A 13,742-nucleotide genomic window follows, 5' to 3' on the forward strand; every position below is an offset into this window, starting at 1 on the left:
CTGAAGTTCGTATTTTGTTTTCTCTGGTAAGTGAACACTAATTATAACCATCATTTGCTTGACCAACGCGAACAAGAAAATTAACCTTTACATCATTTTTCGATTCAACTAATCAAGCTGATTGCATTAAGAAACTAAAACTAAATTAAGAAACTAAACATTTTTTATCTCTATACATTATTTCTCTTTCTTTTTCTCTCTCTTTCTTCCTTTTATTGCAAAACCTTTCGACATCATTTCAGCTATGAATACACATAGGATGTTCATTCGATGTAACGTTCCAAAGTATTTGTGGGTGTTTTGGTATCAACTGAAGCATGGTTTTAAGGTCAAATTTTTTATTATTTTGAAAAGAAATATAAATGTTTTGGCAGCACTCTTAAAATGAAAGAGACCATAAATGGAAAGCGTGGCAGGTTATTTATTTTCAAGTTATTTTCCATTGAAGAGGTTCGGATGAAAACTGACGTTTCTTCAACCTGTCGGAGATCGCAAGTTTGACCACTCGCTATTTTATCATTGATTAAACTATTACACCAAAACTCTTTGGTGACAATTAAAAAAAGTTTTTAATCGTGTTTACTGAATTAATTTTATATATGTCTACTTGGCAATATTAAAATGAATACGTCTAACTTTCTTTCTTTTATCATTTTTGCAAAGTTTGACAATTGCTTACGTGTTACCTATTAAACCTATTTGAATGAACTTGACATCATCAGAACGCTTAAACTTAGTTCTTGTTACTCATAAATTTAATATAGTATCAAAAAGAAAACATCTTTGACAGACATTTGAATTTTCAAATGTTTGAAGAATTTTTTTGTGAGTTCGTAATCGATTTTCTCAAAAACGTCGTTTTAATTTCCCTTATTCTTTAATACCTGTAAGGTATTATAGTTGTTTATTATAAAATTTAAATTGAAAGTGTAGTATATTTCTTGTATGTGTGCAATTAAAGTATGAATCTCATACGATGTCTCTCTATGCGCGAATGCCACGGTCGCGGAAGTTTTTTTTTTTTTTTTTCTTAAATTGGGTGGGGTTTTTGTGGTCCTACTCTGCTGCGCCAACAGGAATTGTCCGGAAGCTAAATCAGCGTCCACTGGTATTTAATTTTGATGTATACCGGTTGTTATTCTAATTTAAAATGAGCCAGCTAGCTCTTGAGAAGTCGGCTCCTCTACGGCCAAACGGTCAAATGGCCCTGGCAGACGCTTGCCTGCGCCTCAGGACAAACACCAAAACGGAGTAAGCTTGGGAAGGTTGTCCCAAATACGGCCCTCATTGCGTTTCTTGGTATCTGTCGTCGACGGTGCTATCTCTTTGTTACTACGTTCTGCCAACATCAAAGACAATGTTCACAAAACAATCCCTTATATGACAACGAATTTGGAATATGGCAAAAAAGGGCCACTGGCAGGTACCCAAACGATTGCTTATGTTCAATTTTGTAGTTTTCCGACAGACAGCTCCGCAACTAAAGGTCAGGTGCGAGAGACCTATCCCAGACCTGCACATAACCTCCTTCCATTATGCTGGTGCTGATTCTTACTTATTATTGTGGACAACTACCCCAGGCAGCACAAGGTGTTGGGCCAATATTGGAAGAGCATTGGAAAAAAAAGGTCCAATCATGGTCCACTTTAGCCAATCTGCACCCAATATTGTCTATGCCATTAATAGCATCTTGAGTGATGGCCCAGCTTCTCCAATGACCAACCAATATTGGAAGCACATTGGCATAAAATGGGCAATCTTGGCCTGTCAGTTCCATTCACTTGCGAATATTGGATGAACACTGGCATAAAATGGACAATGTTGGCCTGTCAGTTCCATTGGGTCGCGAATATTGGATGAACACTGGTATAAAATGGGCAATCTTGGCCTGTCAGTTCCATTGGCTTGTGAATATTGGATGAATAGTGGCGTAAACCGAACAATGTTGGCCTGTCAGTTCCATTGGCTCGCGAATATTGGATGAACACTGGTATAAAATGGGCAATCTTGGCCTGTCAGTTCCATTGGCTTCCGAATATTCGATGAATACTGGCGTAAACCGGACAATGTTGCCCTTTGAGTACCCTTGTCTTGTTAACATTGGATGAACAGTGGAATAAAATGGTCAACGTTGGCCTGTCCGTGCCGTTGGCATTCCAATATTTGATGGGGACTGAAAATGCACACTGTTGGCTTGTCTGCAGCATTGGCTTGCCAATGTTGGATAAACACGAGCTTATAATGGTTGCTGTTGTCTTGTTAGTACCATTCGCGCGTCGTCATTTCAAAAACACAGTGGCATATAATGGTCAAACGTGTGTTAGTCCCACAACACCATTGGCTTAATAGTGGAAGCATGTTGAAATAGGCTGGTTTTGGCAAATTTCGTTTTACCTCAACAAGTTGAAATCGCTCGACCGATTGTCAATTCAATGTTATTTTTTCAAAGCGCGATTCAGGTGCTTTTCTGCAAAGTAAACAAAACAATAACAACGTACAGAACTTAAAGGGAAGCTACGGAGCTTCTTGAAAAAAAATGAGTTAGAAGTGAATTCTAGTGTATTCTTACCTCGTGAACCCGAATACCAAAACCATTTGCCCCGCAGGTATTGTTAAACGCGAGAAAAACGCGAAAGACAGTCGCTGTCCGTGACGTCATCGACGGATCTTTTGGCTTGCCAAGGCTAGGGAGGCGGGGCTTCAGCCCTATTTTCAAATTGCTCTTATGGCTCTCCGGCGCGTCGCATTGAAATATAATTGTGATATCTGTTATTCTGAAGGTCAAATGAACGCAATACAAGCGTTTTTTCTCAAATGTAGAAGTGCCCCATCTTCCCTTTAATGGCAATGTTTTGCTCCTTCACTGTGCATACTAAGGAGTCACGAGCGATATGGGCTCATCAGGACCGCCCACTGATAAAAAAAAAAGAAGAAGAATCGATGTGCGCGTTATAGTCACCATAATAGATTATTATGTTGACTTTATGATCTCGACAAAAAAAGCTTCGTACTCTAACTACGGGCTTGTGGGCTGCACCTCGTGTCAGGTGAAGAACTTCTTTGCGATTGATTGGAACAAGACACTATTCTGAAATACGGTTGTACAATGACGGCTCTATGACTTTACGGCACTACTGGTGCTACAATAAGAGCCCTAATGCTATCTACTTGGCACCAAGGCACTGATAGCAGACGACAATGTTGGTTTGATATGGAGTCTAGCCCCTTTTTTCCGCATTTGATTTATCACTGTCTCTTTTCAATTTTGACATTAGGCTCCGAGCTGATTTCAGAGCTTCGTGTCTGTCAGTCCTTCTCCGTCCACTTGCTGTAGAGTTTATCACGTCTAAAGGGGTGTCCAAACAGGACACTACAAAACCCGCGACTCCGACAAATCGTGAAAATCGAAGCGGACGCTTCTATTTTTACGGTCTGTCGGAGTCGTGAAAATGTTTGCAGGAGTCGTGAAAATTTTTACAATCACGACTGCTCTCCTCGTCAGATTGACGTCACACGCCACCTGCGTCTGTCTCACCTCGCCAACGCCCTCGCGTACCGCCGTCGCCTCGGCTAGAAGGCCAAGGAGGTCCGGCTTCGGGTGGATTTGGGACATTCCTGCGTCAAAGGGTGCGTTTCGCCCGCCTCGGATTTGCTTTCTTTGTCGAGATTCACTTTCGTCGTGATGGCGTCCGATGCGGTTCCGTATTGTGAGCGGAGGCCTTGAGCAATTAACCGACAGCCAACAGAGCGTGTGAGTGGCTCTCCGGACCCACGTGATAAGCAGAGTAAGGCCGCCGTGGAGGAAGCGAGGGGGAGATTTGACGGAGGGAAGTTTCCCCCCGGGAAGAATTGACGGAGGGAAATTTCCCTTCGACGGCCGGAAGCGGATCGCGGCAGAGCGCGGCACGATTTGCCGGAGTCGCGGGTTTTGTAGTGTCCTGTTTGGACACCCCTTAAGCAATCTCTTCTACATTGGTTTTTGGAAACCCGGATAGCAAATACCAGCAGAGAAAAACGAAAGAATTCGAGAGAGAGAAGTATGCAGGGGAGAGGTCGCGCCGACGGCCTCTGAACTAACGTCCCTGAACGGCTTCCCCTCCCATTTTCCCCACGCCGTCACTAATCTCTCCTTTGTGGGTGAAGAGGACTGGACGACCTTGAGGGAGGAGGGCACTGCGCATTCCTAAGCTGACAGTGCCGGGGAAGCTACGCGCCGGCCGGACCAGTCATCACCTGCACCGCTCTCTGCGCGTGGTTACGGGAGAGAGTGTGACCACGTGAATAAAAATAAACCTGAGATTGGTTCACCGAGCTTCTTAGCTTCTTCTGCACTCTCAGCTTAGGGGTGATGAAGTTCAGACCGCGAAACACACGCACACACGCACACACAAGCACACAGAAAGTGGGATCGCGAGCAACAAGGCCACACGATAAGGCAACGACTGGAAGGCGGTGGGGACGGTCTCCTCAATTTCCAACACGCGCATCCGCGAACTGCAAGTGGGCAGGTACGCTTCGCAAATTATGCATGTTCTTTTTTTGGCAGAAATAGCTTTTTTTTCTAAGGAACAAGAATGGCAAGATAATCATGGTGATACCAGGACACCGTGGGTCCGTTTCCAGGTTGTCCGAGTGCATTTGATTGCTTAGCAAAATGCTTTTATCGGGCGAAGCGGCTCGGCATCTCCGCCATCCATGGGCAAGAACGGTGGTTCTAGAGTTGCGATCACCAGCAACGCATTTCGTCTTAGTGCCAAGTGCGATCTTCAACATGCGGATTGCCAAGACCCATGGATATTCTTTTGGCAGCGCCTACATACCGGTGATCTTCCTTTGTTGTGGGCATACATGTGACCACTAGCTTCGACGGACCGAAGACACGACGGACTGCTTTCTCTTCCATGTGAGTGACAAGGAGAGGTCCTCTTGACCATTGGGGATGGGTATTCTTGCTACGCAATGTACGTTTTGTCACTTTCCGACTAGTTTGAACCGTGTCGGACTCTGTGCCAGGGATCTCCGACGAGTTCAACGCGGAATCCACAGCGATCGGCCCGAAAGGCCCTGTACAGCGCTAATTGTACTGCTTTTTATTCTAATAGACCGCGAGAGGCGTTCTGATTGGTCATTTCTGTGCTCGAAGGTTTTTTTATTTTATTTTTCTTGTTAAATACGGCTGTCATTTTGGCGGCAGATGTGTGCTGCAGTAAAAAGTCCTCCAGGTATGTCCAAAGCCGAATACTACAAAGCGTTGAGTAGTGCTTATTTGACAAGGTTCGGCTTGTTGGGTGCAAGTTGAGTGTCAGCTATGTCACCGCGCTCTGCGAGTGTAATTGCCACTAATTGTCTTTACACGGCAAACTATTTTATATGCGTGATTTTTTTTGAATTCTTGATTGATTCAAGCATAAAGTTTTGTTGAACTGTCATGTTCGTATGTGTAGAAATATCGGTGTGAACTTATATGGCGAGATTATAATTCTTAAAACTTCTTATAGCTAGATGAAAAGTTAAGGGACGCCATGATGTTGCAAGATTAGAGCTGATCAATTGATAAAATAACCTTCGTACTATTCGAATATTTATTTTTCTTTCTTAAAATCACTATAAATATCTGAATCTAGATCGATCGAGCTTTGAGTAAGGACAAGTCGGACGAACAAAACAATCGTAAGCGCCTGGGCCGTCTTGCTAGAAACAGCGTCTCAGCCGAGACGGGGGAAGAGAAAGCACTGTCAAAGCCAGCGTACGAGCTGAACGGGACTCAAACCTCGACTCAAGACGCTCGCGCGTTCCAGCCTTTTTAAAGACCGACGACCAGTTCGCGCTTTCCACTTTTTGCCCGATTCCTCCTCTCCCTCCTACCCTTTCCACCCACGCCCGCCCCTTTTGGTCCCTTCTTTCCATCCTTCGCTTCCCTCGCCCGAAGGCGTGGAGAGGAGGGTCTTCTGCCTTGCAGAATCTCGAGTCTGGTCGTCGGCCTTTAAGCGCGAAACACATGTATGACGAAACCGTCCGATCCGACGTCCGACTGCGCAATACGACGGTCGGAGGCGAGGGTTTTCAACGCTCTCCGATGCTACGAACACCCTCTCCCCCCAAGGTCATTCCGGCAGTCCGCACGTCGGATCGGACGGTTTCGTCGTACATGTGTTTCCCGCTTTACAGTGCTTTCTTTCACCCAGTCTGAGCTGAGACACTGGCTTCAGCAAGCTGGCCCCGGTGTCTTTCCTGCGCATCTATTTATTTTAGAAGGCAGTACTAAGTTTTTTATATACTAAATAATAAAAAATAATTCACTGGAAAAGAAAGTTTATCATATAAAAAAGTAAACATAAAAAAAGTCGGTAGGCTTTTCCGAGATTTTATACTTGAAGAGCAACTGAACCGATTAATCGAATATTTAATTAAAGGGCAGCGATTACTAATGAAGCTCTGTTTTATTTTGATATTCATTATTGACAGGCGTAAGAGAACTGAGAGCCTCTGAAACCCTTCACCTGAATCCAACCTCCGCTTCTGTCTCTTTCAGAATCCTGTGGTCATGCCCCTGTGTGGTATCCCCTTCCTTGCCCAGCCCTCTGCCCTGTCCACTACCGAGCCTGCCGCCGACCCTGCCACCGAGTTTGCCCAGGCCCCCGTGGTTGCACAATGTTTTGAATATATTTATTCGATCTAAATAAATTATGAACTGTCAAACGTTATGAACAATTCATTTGCATGCTTTAATGATTTCTAATGTGCCCAAATATGGTCAAATTGCCGCATTTATTAGATTTTAGTATAAGAAAGAAAACGGTGCTTCAGGAAAAAGGGAAAGATACTTGCTTGGTTCTCTGCACTGTTTTTGTGACACTGGTTAGAACACTGGCTGAAAATAGCATCTAATAATGTCATAGACAATAGATGCAAAAATTTGCCAGTGTATTAAACTGGATGCCAATATTGGAATAGCCGATATTTAAGCCAATGTTGAAGAGCCAGTGTGTAAGGCGTTGGATGCCAATGTTGGTTCAGCCAACGGTGAAACTTCTATGCCAATATTGGATAAAAAAAGAGGAAACCATGTTGGTCCAACGTGGGCTAGAACGTTGGCAAACCAGTGGTCCAACATTGGCATCAATGTTGGACCACCATTGGATCGGGTAGCGTTTTCGAAAATGCCAACGTCAGACCAATATTGGAAACATTTTTTGCCAAGATTGTGCCAACGGGGGTCCAACAATGGTGTGCTGCCTGGGATATTCTGTGGTGCAAAATACACGCTGAAGATGATACGCATCGCGACACTGTTAGCGTGAACACAACATCGGCGCATTTTCGCATTTTACTTTTAAATAGTATTAGTGAGCACGAAGTTTTATCGCTTACAATATAGAACTAGATGAGCTCTTTCCGTAGCAATAATAACTTGGATGACATCCCTTGGTTTTAAAAAGAAAAACTTGAAAAAAAAAACGGCGATCGCTTGTTCGCGCTAACTGTGTCGCGCTCTGTACAGGCTCAGTAGCAAGATCGTGGCAATGGCCGCGGATGTGATGTTTATGCAAGCCATCAATATATTCTTCAGTTATTGCAACGAATAAATTCTTAATGATGCTATCATAAATTACGAAATATTAGATATACAGTAACGCGTATAAACACGTCAGTTTAAGGTAAACCGCAGCCCCCCTAAATAAACGATATTTGACTTTTTATTGAAAACGTGTTGACTTTTTGTTGGTTCTGATTACTTTGTTTTTTCTGACTAGAATGGAAAGTTGGGCGAGTTGGTATTGATTCATTTTGAAAAACCGCGCAAATACCACACGGACAAGAAGGAGGAACACACAGGACGAGGCGCTGTGTGTTCCTCCTTCTTGTCCGTGTGGTATTCGCGCTGTTTTTCAAAATGAATTGTTTTTTCTTGCCTTTCTGTTGACATAGTGCGCAGAATGTTCGTTGATTTTGTGTTGAAACTTTTTTGGTGCTTTTCTTCAGCCTGAGTAAAAAAAGTTGTTGACTGTGTACTATCTTTACGTTGATTTATTCTTCTGGCTTCCCGCTGACACTGCCATTAAAAAGACTGCTGACGTTTTGTTTACTTGGTGCTGAAAGTGTTCAGTTGACTTTTTGTATCATGTGTCTATAAAAAAGGTACACACTTTCTGTTTACTTCTTATTAAACATAGTACGCCTCGACTAGATGTCAAAAGTCGCAAAGCGTTTCAATAGTCTGACAAGGTTCGAACGGTGGGGAGCAGGTTCAGTTTTTCCACCTCTAGCGCGAGCCTACTTCCCTTGACAACGCTTCAACGTTCACGCACCTCATGCGCGCAGTCAAAGCACGACGGAAGGTATGGGGCGCGTTCTCGAGGCCAGGCGTTCGAAATACACGCCCTGCAGTTCTGTATTTTATAAATGACTTTCGTGACTTTTTTGACCATATTAAACTAGACGTTCTCTGTGTCTGTTCCTTCTACTGAAAGTTCTTCCGATTTCTTCCACCGCAGTCTCAGGTGTAATACGACATGAAAAACTAGTCAACTAGTGAACAAAATCAGAATAGCTCTTTTAAAGTGGAGCCATTGCCTTGACTTGCTTCGTCTAGAGGGGTGCTATATGCAGAGAAGCTACAACTTTTCTTCCAAGGGCCGTTTTTATGAATGTTGTTTTAGCGAAAGCGCGGAACTAATATTAGTTGCACCAATGCTTTTTGGTAAGATATATCGTCCACTAACTTCGAAACACTCTTTTTCCTCTGACAGCCTCCCGAAAAGGAGATCAGGTACATGTAACCTTAATAAGTACTGAGGTGGTCACCGGCCAAACGATGAATTTCAATATGAAGGTTATATAAAGCTCTGGAGGTGTCAACGGGGCTGTGATTCATGTCTTGGGTGTTTCATGATGTTGCTGTTTGTGTCGCTTTCAACCTGTGTGTGTGAGATATATATTCTGTTTTCAAAAACCGCGGGGACGCCACTTCCTAACAGAATCTAAATTTTAAAAAAATCGCTTCCTTTTTTTTACATTATTTTGGCGCAGCCAATTTGGACCAGAGTGGAGAACCGTAATAAACTTCAAAAATATTTTTGAATGAATACTTAGGAGTAAAGCCTTTTTCTTCTTTTTAAACGGCTATAGTTTTTCAAATGAAAAGCTACAAAAAACGGCATCTTCGAGAAGACGGAGAAAGTCAACACAAAAGCTAGACAATTTTTCCACGAAAAATGAAATTTTCCCGAGAAATATTTCTGCCGCTAGACGCAATTTTGCTGAGAAGGTGGAGGCCGCATGCCGCTAATCTCCGCCCCGTGCTTGCATCTCTCATTGGCTCGAGATACGATTGACGTCTGAAACTTTGGCTGTAAATTTGTATCTCCATGCGGTAACAGTAATTTAATCTGCATTTTTTTATGTTTGAGGAGAAAATATTCAAGAGAGAGTCAGTATTGCTTTCAAATGTATTCTGAGATAGCTTCTTCCGCTTTGTTTTGAAAAATTATTAAAGTGGCTGCCGGCATTACGCGGAGTGTTGAACGAGCCGAGCTCGCTGAGCTCGTTAATGTTTATGAGTGCGAGACATTTTAAATTCAGAAAGCTGTCTAGAGACAGATCTCCTCAACGGACGCAGTTTGCAGCGAACAGCCATCCCGTTCACGCGCCTTTGGAAGCAGTGTGCGGATGCTTGTTTTCGTAGCGGGACTGTCCTAAGCCTAGCATCCCACATCAACTATTTTGATCGATCTGACTTGATTTCTTTCTTTGCACGTGTTGGCGCTGAATACAGATGCTGGTTATCGTGAAAGCGGCCCCACTGCTCTGTGAATTTTCCAGCTGTCATGATGGCGACCATGGTTTCGAAACAGAAAAGATACCTACACAGGTAAGAGTTTGCGAGCCATTTGGCGGGAGGTAATCGGGTATACGGCTCGCAAAACGTTTGCCTATGTATGTTTCCATCTTTTCATCTCGAAATGCGAGTAGCTCTCAAGATTTGGAATGCCCGTGGCCTAGCAAAGCAAATATGTTTCTGTCGTGTTTCAATTGTGCGTCATAACGGTCACCAACCTTGCTCGCGGATGCCAAGGGAGAAAAATAACAAGAAGAGTAAAGCTAGAAGGTCTGCAGAATTTTTGTTAATATTTTAGTCGTTTCTTATTACCACATATCGATAGATGCTGAAAGGGTATTGTATCACACCGTGGCTCGTGCATGACGGAACGCTGAAAGCTTTCTTGCTCACGTGTGTTGAGCGTTGCAGAGGTTTTAAGACGGGGACTGAAACGCAGACGGACAGCGACAACGGACACCGACGCGCAGCTTTTTTGTCTGCGTCTCACAGGCATTGCAGATGACGATAGACGGTGGTTAAATAGCAGAAGACGCCGGAGGCTGCCGCGTGTCTGCACGAACGACGCCAGACTACACCCACCGAATGTTGCGAAAGACAGACACTAGGCTTGTTAGCGTGTTCGTTCGATCAGTCAAGTCAGTCCAGTAGTAATGGGCGGGGCCACAGATTTGTGGCAGGGCTTATAGCGAGCCAAGACCTGCACCCAAATTGCGTCTAATTATGCAAATACTGTGTTAAAAAAAAGTCTCGGCAAATATGTAAAAAACACGTTCTAAATATGCCTACTTTTTTTTTCATTGCAGTGTGTTTTTAAACGGATACTAGCACGAAATATACGCGCATATTGCTTGTTCTATACGTGTGAAAAGGAGCCGTATCACATAAACACCTAATCTCTTCTTGAAAAAGACAGGAAAAGGAACTTCAAGAAACGAATTAACTGATTAGCAAATGTAACCTAATGGATGGCGATAAAGCCTCGCTCGACATGTCCGTCTAGGAATATTGACAGGTAGTGACGAGGCATGCCTCGCCTAGAACTTGTGGCGGTGCCGCGGGTTTTTGTGCCAGTGTAGGGGCGTTGCGCCGCATTCAAGAAAAACGTGAGCCTTGCCTCATAAGCTCGGGGAGCGAAGGGCGAGAGGCGCAAGCCAGGCGGAGTTCGGCGCCTGACCAGCAGTCAGCGGGACGGCCGAGGACAGCAAAGGTGTGTTCTTTCCGCTATCTGCCTCGTTGGTCCTTCTTGCGGGTGAGCAGTGGCACCGACCGCTACATTACTTGGCGCCCGACGTGTTGCCTACTGCTCTGCAGCGGGTTGGACCGCGGGCTTTTAGCCCATTTGAGGCGTTTTTAGCTAGGTGTTTCTTGTTTTGACTTTGCCTTGCCGTTGGGCCTATACGTGACTGTTCGGTTAGGTTTCGGCCACCGGGCGCCATCCTCTATCGCGGCTTGGCTCTTGTGTACATTTCTTGGTGTGTTTTATTTTGGTGCGCTTCGTTTTCTTTTGTGTTTTTGCCTTTTCGCAACCGCTTTCGCTACTCTACTCGCAAGGGAGCCACCACAGGGCAGGGCGAGACCACAGGGGAGCCTGATCCGACGTCCAGGAACCTGATGGCACGCGCTGCCTACCTTTGCGACACGGTCAAGCAACGCCGCTACACCTGCACAAAAACCCGCGACCACCACAATCTCCCCCCCGCCCCGTTTTTGGATGGTGCTGAGGCGGACGTTAAAAAAGATGGTCGTCGTCAATGTCTATTGCAATTTCTTCGGGCGGGGGTGATGGGCAAAGGAATTCCGGCCGGATGCCGCGTGCGATCACCAGGGCTCTGGCGAGATTTTGTTCGCCCAGGTTTCGATGGTGGCGGCAAATGGCCCTGACGGTCACCGTTGACTCCCGGGTTCGTTGGGGTAGTCGTGCATGGTGGGTGGCCCGGTGAATCTCAGGTACACCGCACACGCAACAGAGGATTTGGAGTTCATCGGCGGTGTAAGGCTGAGGTGTTCGGAGGGGTGGCGGTCTTGCAGAGTGTGGCCTCTGAAAGGGCACCGGGATCTCAGCAGCCGGGTCAGTGAGAAGGGGCTGAGGCTGAGACTCCCATGGTAGGCTGAAGCGACAGGGTAGCCATCCTGGTCGAGGATGCCCCATGTTACCGTGGTGGTCCGGCGTTTGCCACGGGGCCAGAGGCGGCGACGTTGATTGTGGCTGCTCGGTCCCGGTGGCGGATGGCGCTGGTACGGATGGTACCGCGGGTCAGGGGGCGACGACCGCCTCCGTCTTTCTTGGTGTCGTGGCATCTAACTGGTCAAGTAAAATAGATTGAGAAAAAAAAAACACGAGGTGAACCGTCTTTATTGGAGAATCAGACATCTTCTAAGCGAGTACGCCGATAGGGGAGTTAAAACTCGCGAAAACAGTCACACGCATACTCCGCCTAGAGTCGTGGCGCAATTATTTCGAAAACGCAGTAGATTGCTGTTTCTCGGCAAAAACTATCGCAAAAATATTCTTATAATCTGCGTCTTCGTCACCGACGTCGCGGCAGGCTTCGCGGATGTAGGGGGTATCTTAGGCACCACCTGGTTCGGCATCGCTTCCGGCTTGCGAGAAAAGTTCGTCAGCCGTATCGTAATACCATTTGAGGTCGGCGACATGAACATGTCCTGTGGGTCTGCGAGAATCACAGTCGAATAGCATATACGTGAGGCAAGTGGTTTTAACACGCAATCAATACGGGCCGTCCAACCTATTTGCCAGGAAGGCCGCGAAACCTCTGGCGGCGTTACAGGGAGGGTGTGACCGGAGCAACACCAAGTCTCTAATGTGAAATTGAACGTCCCGGTGGAATCGGTTGTACAGCACAGCCTGTTGCAGTCGGGCAACGTCCAAGCTCTCCAGGGCATCCCGAACGATGTCCCTGAGACTGTGTCGTAGATTCCCTACAAACTGGCCTTAGGAGCGACCCAGAACCCGGACGAGGCGCTCCTCGAATACGTTCAGATGATGCAGGAGCTCTTCGAGCGGGCCTGCCCAACGGCGACCGAGTCAGACAGGTTCACCTGGGTTGTGTTGCTGAGCCACCCGAGGTTCCGGCAGTCCTGAAGTCTTACTGGAACCCCGTCCGTGTAAATATCCCTACCGAAAAATCCGGTTTAACTTTTTCGCTATTTGGATTATGGAACCGGAAATCTATCTGGATCTATCTGGACTCTATCTGGAATTTAGGTTTTCAGAAATTATTCCTTTGTCTGCAATCTGGATTTCGGGATTCCAGTAACAAATTTCCGGTTCCATATTCCGGATAGTGAAAAGTTATACCGGATTTTTCGGTAGGGATGTGCAGCATGCGGGTGAACGTCGCTTTGGCAAGCTTGTAATTGCCCGCACTTGCCCACACGATCCGAGACTTGCAGGCGGCCAGAAGCCCTACATGCCATCGTCCTGCCGACGTCAACCTCGCCGCAGCTCTACTCGTCTCGAGACAGGATACGTGACGACTGCGCCGGATGTAACGTGCTCTCCGCTTGCTGCTCTACGAGCGCTTGCCAGAGTGGGTCATAGTTAACAAAAACTACAACTCTCAGGCTCAAAACTCTTGCGTGCTATTGTCATTCACGGATATTCTGGGTCAAATTTTTCATATTTATGAACAAGACGGGTATATTTCAAATTTCGTTGAAGTACCTCTTTAAAGAGGCACCACAATAAGAAAATTCTTGAGACCATACGCCAAAAAGAAGAAGACGGACTAGGGATGTCACGCCAGTGGCGAGCTTCGTCTTTTTAAATCAAAATCGCCCCTGCGGCACTGATGACGATGCCGGAGCGGACGAGGCCCGCATGGGATCCGCGAACAACCAAGACTTTGGCGCCGTCCTCTTGCCGCGCCGCAGCTGCCCG

Source organism: Ixodes scapularis, unplaced genomic scaffold (assembly GCF_016920785.2).
Source record: "Ixodes scapularis isolate PalLabHiFi unplaced genomic scaffold, ASM1692078v2 PGA_scaffold0__279_contigs__length_252992795, whole genome shotgun sequence".
NCBI classification, from domain to species: domain Eukaryota; kingdom Metazoa; phylum Arthropoda; class Arachnida; order Ixodida; family Ixodidae; genus Ixodes; species Ixodes scapularis.